Raw genomic sequence first — 11,706 nt, forward strand, 5'->3', positions numbered from 1 at the left:
AGAGTCATAAAAGAGTTAACATCTTTTTCTCAAAATGATAATGAAACTTTTTATGAGGCTTGGGAACATCTTAAAGAACTTCAACGTTTATGCCCACACCACCAATTACCCGATGCACTTTTAATGCAAACATTTTATAATGGGATAAATCCTATAACTAAAGGTTCATTAGATGCTATGTCGGGAGGGTTATTTATGAAGAAGACATCCGCCCAAGCAATAGAACTTTTGGAGGAAATGGCAATCAACAGCAGTATGTGGCCCGTAGAACGTGGACACATACCGGTGGCAAAACCATCGTCCTCAACCACATCATCCGTTAAAGGTATAGTGAATCTCGATCCAGTCTCGATGTTACAAGCCCAATTTTCTGCCTTGTCGCACAAAATTGATAGGTTTATGGCACCGTGCGATACCAATGGTAATCCAATCCCAACGGATGTGGATTACGAAGGTATGAGCGAGATTGAACATGTAAATTTTGTCCAAGGGCAAAACCAAACTAATAATCCTTACTCTAGTACTTATAATTCTGGATGGAGGAATCATCCTAGCTTTAACTGGAAAGATAATAATAATAATGTAAATACTAATCAAAATCGTACCAATAATTATCAAAATCAATCAAGAGATACGATTAGCACTTTATCTTCTAAAATCGACAAATTTATAGATGCTATCAGTGAAAAAATAAGTAATCATGACGATGGTTTTAAACGGATCGAGAATAAATTCGATCAGTTTATTAAAAACCACTCATCTAGCATCCATAATTTGGAGGTTCAAATTGGACAAATTGCTAAATCAATTCCATCCCGAAAAGAGGGAAGTCTTCCCAGCCATACGGAAGAAAATCTGAAAGAGCAGGTAAAGGCTATCACTCTTCATTCAGGGAAAAATTACTTAGGTTCGGAAATGCCCGAAAATTCTACTTTACCAGGAACTGATTTACCAATGAAATCCAAAGAAGATACATTAAATGCAAAAGGTTCACCTATGGATTCAAGTACAAAAACTTTTGTACCCAAACCACCATTTCCACACAAAGTCCGAAATAAGGACTATGACAAACAACTATTAACATTTTTGGACAAACTTAAAAATTTGCATATTAATTTGACATTTATGGATGCGATAACGCAAATTCCTAACTATGGTAAGTTCTTAAAAGATTTAATTTCAAAGAAAATCTGTTGGGAAGGATTTCATCCATATCGCTAACTGAGGACTGTAGTTCAATAGTGTCAAGCAATTTGTCCACTAAACTCAAAGATCCTGGATGTTTCACCATCCCGTGTAAGTTGGGAAACAATGAATTCCCAAGTTGTCTTTGTGATTTAGGAGCAAGTATTAACTTAATGTCGTTGTCTATTTTTAATAAGTTAGGTTTAGAAGAAGATATCAAGCGTACCAACATGGTTTTGCAATTAGCGGATCAAACCACTAAGAGAGCACATGGTATAATTGAAGACGTATTAGTCAAAGTTGACAAATTTATTTTTCTTACCGATTTCGTTATACTAGACTTTGCATATGACGTTAATTGTCCACTAATTTTTGGTAGACCGTTTATGAACACGGGACGTGCATTAGTCGATGTGTCGGAAGGGAAAGTAGTTTTAAGGATAGGTGAAGATAAGATCGAGTTTAATATGAACAAAGCGATGAAGTATCCTATGGAGGAATTCGCTTGTATGAAACTTGACTTAGTCGAAGAATGTGTCAATGACATTGTTCAAAGTGAAGAAATAATAGAACCTATAGTGGGAGAAGAATTAGAAGATAAGGACCCATAGCCTTTGATTTGAGAAGATGGACCAGTTCCGCCTTCAATTGTAGTACCCCCTAAATTAGAACTTAAAGAGTTACCAAACCATTTGAGGTACGCTTTCTTAGGCGAAGGCAATTCTCTACCTATAATTATCTCTAACAAGTTAACTAATGATCAAGAAGAAAAATTGAAAGAAGTTGTTAGAAATAGGATAGGAAGTATGGGATGGCAAATTTCAGAATTAAAAGGAATTAATCCTAGTATTGTAATGCACAGAATTCACTTAGAAGAAGATAAGCCACCTAAAGCGGATAGGCAAAGACGCTTAAATCCGAACATGAAAGAAGTAGTCAAAAATGAGATTACTAAACTTTTAGACAATGGAATCATTTATCCTATTTCGGATAGTGAATGGGTTAGTCCAATCCATTGTGTACCTAAAAAGGGAGGATAACTGTAGTAAGGAATGACGAAGGAGAATTAATACCTACACGAACCACCACCGGTTGGAGGGTTTATATAGATTATAGGAACCTAAATAAAGCAACCAGGAAAGATCATTTTCCTCTACCTTTCATTGATCAAATGATCGAAAGGATAGCCAGTCATGCTTTTTATTGTTTTCTCGATGGGTATTCCGGATTCTTTCAAATATATATTTACCCGGATGACCAAGATAAAACAACCTTCACATGTCCTTATGGAACCTTTGCATATAGGAGAATGCCCTTTGGTCTATGTAATGCACCAGCAACATTTCAACGTTGTATGACTGCAATTTTTAACGATTTCATTGAAGATATCATGGAAGTTTTCATGGATGATTTTTCCAGTTTATGGAGATTCTTTTGATGCATGTTTAGAAAACTTAGATAAAGTATTGTCTAGATGTGAAGAAACGAATTTTGTTTTGAACTGGGAAAAATGTCATTTCATGGTTGACGAAGGAATTGTTTTAGGTCATAAAATATCTGAAAAAGGATTAAAAGTGGACAGAGCAAAAACTTCAGTGATAGAGAAATTACCCCCTCTAACTACTGTTAAGGGAGTACGGTCATTTTTAGGACATGCAGGTTTTTACAGAAGATTTATTAAAAACTTTTCTGTAATTTCCAAACCACTTGCTAATTTACTCATGAAAGGTTCAATCTTTGATTTTAATGAAGATTGTGTTAAAGCTTTTGAAACATTGAAAACAGCCTTAGTCAGTGCACCAATAATTGCTAAACCCGATTGGGTTTACCTTTTGAAATTATGTGTGATGCAAGTGACTTAGTCGTAGGATGTGTTTTAGGTCAAAGGAAGGATAAGAAGCTTCATGTTATTTATTATGCCAGTCACACATTGTCCGGTGCACAGTTAAATTACACCACAACCGAAAAAGAAATGCTAGCGGTAGTTTTTGCATGTGATAAGTTTAGGTCGTATCTACTAGGATCTAAAGTTATTATATATACCGATCACGCAACTTTAAGGTATCTATTTGCTAAGAAAGATGCAAAACCGCGTCTTATTAGATGGGTTTTGTTATTACAAGAATTTGACATAGAAATTAAAGACAAAAAGGGAGTACAAAATCTTATCGCCGATCATCTATCAAGACTTGAAGATGAAAATGGTCCTATCAGTGAAACTGGTCCTATCGGTGAAACTATCGGTATACGATATGATTTCCCCGATGAATATCTCTATCAGATAAAAAGTGTCATGTCACCATGGTATGCGGATATAGCTAATTATCTCGCAGCTCGTATTGTTCCAAAAGGATTAAACTCCCAACAAAAGAAGAAATTCTTTTTCGATATTAAAATGTATTTTTGGGAAGATCCTTTCTTGTTCAAAACATGTGGTGATGGTATAATTAGGAGATGCGTTAGTGAAGATGAATACGAGTTTACAATGTCATAATGCCATTCAAGTTCTTATGGAGGGCATAACGGCGTTAGTAAAACAGTAGCTAGGATATTAGAATGCGGATTCTTTTGGCCTACGTTATTTAAAGACGTACGTTCGTTTTTTATTCGGTGTGACAAATGTCAAAGAACTGGGAATTTAGGAAGGAAAGATGAGATGCCTCTCACAAACATGTTAGAAGTTGAAGTCTTCGACGTGTGGGGGATCGATTTCATGGGTCCTTTTCCCCCTTCTTTTGGTAAAACTTATATATTAGTAGCCGTAGATTATGTTTCAAAGTGAGTTGAAGCAATTGCAACCCCAAAAAATGATGCTAAGGTTGTCGTTAAGTTTCTTGATGACATATTTTATAGATTTGGAGTTCCTAGAGTCGTGATAAGTGATGGAGGTACCCATTTCATAAACCGAAGTTTTGAATCGCTTATGAGAAAGTATGGAGTACACCACCGCGTATCTATGCCATACCATCCTCAATCGAATGGTCAATCGGAGATATCAAATAGAGAACTCAAGTGGATATTAGAGAAAACAGTTTCGTCTTCGAGAAGAGACTGGTCTAGTAAACTTAACAATGCGTTATGGGCATACCGTACTGCATTTAAAACACCTATAGGAATGACACCGTACCGACTTATGTATGAAAAAACTTGTCATTTACCAGTAGAATTAGAGCATAAAGCTTATTGGGCTATTAGAGCACTTAATTATGATTTGCAACAAGCAGGTAAGAAACGTTTATTCGACTTAAACGAGTTGGATGAATTACATCATTTATCTTACGGGAATACAAAAATATATAAAGAGAAAGTGAAAAAATGGCACAATGCCAAAATTAAAGTCAAAAACTTTAATGTTGGAGATAAGGTTCTGCTGTTTAATTCACGGCTCAGATTATTTCCAGGTAAGCTTAAGTCTAGGTGGTCAGGACCATTTTTACTCGTTAAAACTTTAGACTATGGATCCTTAGAACTTGAAGGACCTAATGGAGTTCATTTTAAAGTTAACGGTATTAGCCATTTTCGGTCGTGACACGGGTGCTTTCTACACCTGTCAGCCTTCTTTTCTTCTTTCTTCCTTGCAGTCTTTGCTGCTCAACTCGAAAATCATGTTTTTCTAAGTCCAAGAGGTCTAATTTGATGCCTTTTCGCAACAAAAAGACACATTAATTCATCCTATTGTCCCTATAAATAATCAGAGAGGAGCAAAAATATTTTTACTATTCTTTTCATCTCTATCAGACACAATTCTGTTTTCTTCTCAACCTTATTTCAAACACTTTTTAAGAGTTCCAGAGACTTTTCCCTATTTCAAAACCATGACTTCCAAGCGAACATCTTCCAAGAAGATCACTGCTGCACGTAATAAGCGTCCTGACTTAACAGAACGCTACGGTGCACCATTTCCCATTCAAAACCATGATGAGGGCCGACATTATTATCAACTTCGCTACACATTCTTTGTAGGAATGATGTATATGGACGAGTTCTTAAATGATGAACTCGGAATTAGCGAAGATATGGATCGCTACTTGAGGAATTTGGGCTGGTCGAAGTTTGCCCACATGAAGTTTCCTATAATTGGAGACTGGATTCTCGAATTCCTCTATACAGCACGCTTCGTGAACAAGTGTCGGGTTCGTCTGAGTTTTCGCAAGGATGGCGAAACCTTTACATTCGGTTACCCTGAATTACATGTCTGGTTTAGTTTCCCGCCAAGGGATATAACCAATTATCATCTTGGTAGAGATATGACATCTAGAGACATTTGGAGGATGTTAACCGGTTTCTGGCGTTTCAATCCACGTCTCGCCTACAACAAATCCATCAACTCCAATTCCATGTTATATCTGCACAAATTTCTGTGCCACATTTTGTTTGGACGTACTTTTAGCAGTGTTGTCCAAGACATAGATTTGTACGTCTTAGGTGATATTTTCCAAGGCAACACCGTCAATTCTTCCAAAATATTGATGGAAGGTCTTGTTGCTGCTTCTCGTTCCAAGGACAAGAAGATTGGTTTTGGCAATATCATCTGTGGAATTATTCTCGGGGCCAAAGGAGCAAGTTCTGTTCCTTGGACTGATGTTGAACCCTTTCCAATAATGGATTATGAATTTTTGGAAAGTGAGGGCCTCGTGAAACGTATCTTTAGGGTTGGTCCGCGATTTCTTTCTGCGGAAGAGAGACAGATCTTCGTGCAAGCGAAGATTGATCGTTATAGGGCTATGCGAATCCCAATACAACGGGATGAGTTTTTAGTTTAGATTTTTTTTGTTTTGTTTTGTATAGTTTTCATTCTTTCGTTTTTGTATATAGGTTTGTATTGTGTTTACTTTTTCTTTGTACATATGTTTTTTATTTATGTAAATATGTTCTATGAAATCAATGTTCTTTTCGTTTCATAATTTTCGTTTTTCATTCTAGTTTATATCTGCTCAAAATTTCTATAACATTATCAATGAATCTATATAAATCCATTTAATGCTAATACGTAATAATCATTCTTAAATGTTGACCATCATAATACATTTTCATTTTAATCATTACGTTCACTTATTAATATGAACTTATATAAACTTATATAATGTTAATTATTCTTTTATCAGTATGAATTTATAAAATGAAACCATATGATTTTTCCTATGGATCTGTATCAAATTTAATTAATTTGATTCCGTTTTAATGATTACGTTTTGCACATGAATAAATACTTACATGAACTTACATTAATTCAATTTTAGAAGATTCATTTAACTTATATGATTTAATGCCCATTAATTGTTCATTAACTCTACATTAAGGCCTTTAATGATTCATTATTCACATTTAATAAGGATAAACCTTTGATTTTCCTTGTATTTAATGTTTTTAATTTGTGTTTTTAAGTTCAGGTACACATTTATTTAATTACATGACATACATTTACTCAGGAAATTGCACAAACAGAGTTAATACGCGCGAAATTCATCAACCAGGTGCTGAATCTCGGCCGAGATTATTGAATCTCGGTAAGATCAGCGAAGATGGCCACTTTCGAAAGGGATTTTCTCCCAGAAATTGTCGTGTCGCGACCGAGATTCTGGAATCTCGGTCGCGATACGCGACCTGTAGGCAAGGGGAATTCCGGATTTTTGCACAATTTTGAGCCTATTCCTATTCCTACTCTACCTATACACACCTATATTTAACCCTATATATACCTACCCCTTACACAAACATCAAATCACCTCCAATTTTTCCCAATTAAACTCCCTAAACTCTTTCCAATACACCTCCTTTTACTCTTCCCAATTAATCCTATCCCTATTCACAATCAATTACCCTTTCACTCTACCTTCTCTTTCACTCATTCACCATTCCATTACTCACCCCTTTCAAGCTTTTTCCTTTCTCTCTATTTTCTCTTCTTCTACATTCTCAAACATCAAACCAACATCATGCCTAGAACCAAAGTTTCCGGCCACAAGCCTATGGTTACTGAAGCCAATCGTCTTCGTATCCGTTTCGGAGCCTATTTCGATATTGCTTCCGAGGAAGAAGGCCAACGGTTTACTCATTTTTCCAATTCCAAAATGGAGTTTGTACACATGCCTTTTCTACATTTTGATTCGGTAAGAGAATTATCTTTCTCTACTCGGTTAATGGTTTCTTTGATACTCTAGTTTGGCATACTTTCTCTACCATGAAATTCCCCCATAATGATGAATTTATCATTGAATTTTTTGTCACTTTGCAATATGATAAAAGGAGGAAATTAATCACTTTTAGGAACAATAATGTCACCTATACGATTGATTATGAGGCAATGGGCAATATGTTCGGGTTTCCAACGAGTGATTTTGTTGATAAGCCTAAGGAAGTTGATTCTGACACTATTTGGCATGCACTTTCGGGACAAGCCTATTTTAATCCCAAAAACACTTCTAGAAAAATGATTCGGGACAACTGTATATTTTATTTTCACAAGTTTCTGAGTTTTTAATTGTTTGGACGAGTTGAAAGTTCCAAAGTTCAAGTTCGGGATTTATTTGTTCTCGATTGCTTGTTGAAAGGTCTTAGGGTTGATAGCATTGGCATGCTATTTGATAATTTATATCGTGCTTCTAAATCACACACTAAGCAAGTGCCTTTAGGAAATTTTATTACCGGCTTAGTGTTGGGTGCACGTGGGGAATTAGCGGATTTTCACATCACCTCCTACCATGGCTATATCCCTCTTTTGGACATTGCGGCCCTTGACCGAGCCCACTTGTTGCTTGACCCCTATCAAGTGGCCGCATTGGATGTATGGGTTAACCCAATCAAATGGCCTCCCTTAGAGTGGTAAAGCTCTTAGCCTAGTGGTTGAGAGTTTACCTATGCCTTGGGAGGTCATGGGTTCGAATCACATCCGGGTCTAGTGGGGATTTTTCTTTCTTCTTTAATGTAAGCGCATTGTGCGTAAATTTAAAAAAAATGGCCTCCCTTAGAAAAATGGTCCACCACCACTAAAATAGTGCCATATCCAAGAGACTTAGGCAATTTCTCAATGGAATCTATGGCTATGTCTTGCTAGGCCCCCTCGGGAATAGGAAGTGGTTGTAGCAATCCTGGACAAGTAGAATGATTTGTTTTACACCTCTAACAAGTATCACAATTAGTCATCCATGAAACCACAAACTTGGGAAGATTAGGACAATAGAAATGTTGTTGCATTCTAGTAAGGGCTCCCTTAACCCCAGAATGACACCCCCCAAGGACAGTTATGACACTCATTAAGTAGTTTGGTCCTTAAATCTGTATTAGAGCTAATGTAAAGTCTAGAGTGGTACCTCAGAAGCCCATCAATATAGGTGAAACTAGGATGAGAACCTGGTTGAACCAGCAACTATTGAATTAAGTTGGAAGCATGATCATCTGAGTCATAAGAAGCCTGAATTTCTGTCATATAGGTAGGTAAATTGATTGAGATAGCTAAATAGGCTTGAGGTAGAACCTTCTCCACCCTCTTGTTGCCTGGAAAGAGCATCATCCACCTTATTTTCAATTCCTTTTTTTGTGAGAGAATTTCATGGAAAAAAGACAGGTGTTAGCAACTTTTTGAATCTCAAATTAAAGATTTGAGAACATGATTTGGAAGTGATTAACTTAGATTGCTTAGCAATGGAAAGCTTGATAGTTGGGGTTCCATTGGCAATAGCGATAGGCAAGTAAAAGGTACTCTATCTTGACTTAGTCTTAGTGTAAGCAAGAGAAAGCTTGTCAGTAAGTGCCTTTTTCTAATTCTAAAGGCTAAAAAAAGGCACTCGTCAGTCAGCCCGACCCCTTTCCTATTCAGCTTTGATGCCTATTTAATATAATAGATCCCGATCGCCTGCCCTTATTCATCTATTCTCGCTGCCACGCAACGTCTGGTCGTAACTACCATTTGAACGGGAAATGGCAAAAGAAAGCAGGAAGATCAATCCCTCGTAGGAGCTCAGAGAAAGCAGCACCCAATAGAGCTTAGCCTTTAGTGGTTTAGATATCCGCCAAGTTGGCCACCGTCTTCCCTGAATTGTATAAGCCAACCCAAGTAACTTGAAGATGCCCTTATGTTGAAGGTAAGTGTGCAGCTTTTGCTCCAAAATATACTTGATTGATATGTCTTAATTATGAAGACAGAATTTTCCAAATAGTGCCTACAAACATTACATGCATGTAGAATAGCTAGCAGTTCCCTTTCATAAGCAGAAAGTCTTTGGTTTTCAAAGACTCAGAGCCTTTGATAGATAGCATGTGGGTTGCCATTGATGTATCAGTACTACCCCTATGCCAATGCCTAGCATCACACTCAAGAACAAATGGTTGAGTAAAATTCGGCACGGATAAGACTGGAGCTTTTGTCATGATATCTTTCAAAAGTATGAAAGGTGCTTGAGCCTCAGAATTCCAAACAAAGTTTTCCTTCTTAAGAAGGTCTGATGCGTTTACTCAAGGTGCTATATCCTTTGATAAATCGTCTATAGTAGCTAGTGAGACCTAGGAAGCCCCTCAACCCTTTCAAGGAAGTAGGAATGAGCCATTGCTGCAATATTGTGATCTTGGTCGATGATAACGCCTTCTTTACGCCCCAATAGGCTACATGGGAAATGCCAAAATCACATTTGGACCCTTTTGCATACCGTTGGTGACTAGATAATAGTTGGAAAACCAACTCAAGGTGAGCTAGGTGTTCATCAAAGAAACCAGAATAAATTTTCGCAAATAAGGAGCAAAAATGGTATTAAAAAAGGACTAAAAAGTGGCAGTTGTAAGGCGAAAAGACATTACAAGGAACTCATAGTGCCTAGTATGTGTCCTAAAAGTAGTTTTGGAAATATCTCCAGGTTTCATCCTTATTTGGTGATAACCAGACCTCATATCAATCTTAGAAAAAACTTTAGCACCCTTCAACTCATCAATAAGCTCTTGGATTACTGGAATGGGAAATTTATTCTTAATTGTAGCCTAATTTAGTTCCCTATAGTCCAGACAGAATCGCCATGTACCTTCTTTCTTTTTAACTAAGAGTACATGTGAGGCATATGGACGGTGGCTTGGTTGAATTACCCCATTAGTTAACATTTCTATAATCAACTTCTCAATCTCATTTTTTTGGTGGTGTGAGTAACGGTAGGGTCCTACTTATAAGGGTTCGTTGCATTTTTTAGGGGAATAGCATGATCATTCGATCTTTGGGGTGGTAAAGAAGTAGGTGGCTGGATAGTGAGGTCTTGACAAGGGCTTGGCACTTTAGGAGTACTTGTCTGAAGGGGTGGTGGTTCCCTGACCTCAGTAACTAACAATAAGAAAAGGCTAGAAGCCACCCCTTTCCACCCTTTAGATACTAAATGGTTGATAGACTTAAGGCTTGTGGCCTTAATATTGGTTTGCTCGGCCATTCCATGTAATTCTAAGGTTTTTGGTCCTTGTGAATTATGAGCTTATTGTAATCAAAATAAAAAGTTAGAGGAGTGTGACTTCTCATCCAGTCGACTCCTATAGACCATTGAAAAGTCATCACAATGAGTTGTGTTCCATCTGCAACAAAGGTAATTTGGCCTCATCAGCTAATTTGTGATCAATAAAGCTATAATAAGGTGCCGTTTGGTTCGCGGAATAGAATGGAATGGAATAGAATGGTTATTCCAAAGGAATAGAATAACAAAGAATGGAATAGAAATTCTTAGGAATTACTATTCCTATGTTTGTTTGTGGAATAAAGTAGAATGGAATAGATAATTTTTTTATTAAAAAGACAATATTATCCTCAAATGTAATTTCTTATTTCTTTTAAAATTTTAATTTTTTACTATAAATTGTTCAAATATTTAATATATATTATTTTAAAAAATATATAAAAAATAGAAAAATGGGAAACACGAAAGACGAAAAAAACACGAAAAATACATTAAAAACGAAAAAACAATAAGAACATGAAAACGGAAAAATTGTAAAAACACGAAAAAAGAGAGGTAAAAAAACAAAATGTAAAAGCGCAAAAAAAACATTAAAAACACAAAAACAAAAGAAAAAATGAGATAAAAGTGGAAAAAGGTGAAAACGCGAAAACATATAAACGTGTTAACACAAAAAAAAACATACACGCAAAATATAAAAAAACACAAAAAATGTGCAAACCGTAAAAAACACAAAAACATGAAAAAAGTGGAAAACACGAAAATGTGAAAAAAGTGTTAAAAACATGAAAAATGCGTTTATAACGTTTTTTTTATGTTTTTTCGTATTTCCCAAGTTTTCTTGTTTTTTCCGTTTGTTCACGTTTTCGTATTTTTCACGTTTTGTCATGTTATTGTGTTTTATTTTGCATTTTTTCGATTTTTCACGTTTTAGTTTTTCGGTTTTTCCCCTTTTTGTTTTTTTCGCGTTTTTGTATTTTTCGTATTTTGTTACTTTTTCGTGTTATTCACGTTTTTCCATGTTTTTCGTATTTTTTCATATTTTTGTGTTTTTAACGTTTTCGTGTTTTGTTTGCGTTTTTCGCATTTTCATGTTTTTCAC

At 36.1% G+C, this 11,706-nt stretch overlaps 1 non-coding gene across 1 annotated transcript; it reads right to left on the bottom strand.

Annotated features, from left to right (window-relative positions):
- LOC136231532 (small nucleolar RNA R71) lies at nucleotides 1-107 on the bottom strand. The gene has a single exon (XR_010689906.1). It is a non-coding gene; the product is annotated as a small nucleolar RNA R71 (small nucleolar RNA).
- Nucleotides 108-11,706: the final 11,599 nt, after the last annotated feature.

The sequence above is a fragment of the Euphorbia lathyris genome, chromosome 5, assembly GCF_963576675.1.
Source record: "Euphorbia lathyris chromosome 5, ddEupLath1.1, whole genome shotgun sequence".
In the NCBI taxonomy this organism is placed as follows: Eukaryota; Viridiplantae; Streptophyta; class Magnoliopsida; order Malpighiales; family Euphorbiaceae; genus Euphorbia; species Euphorbia lathyris.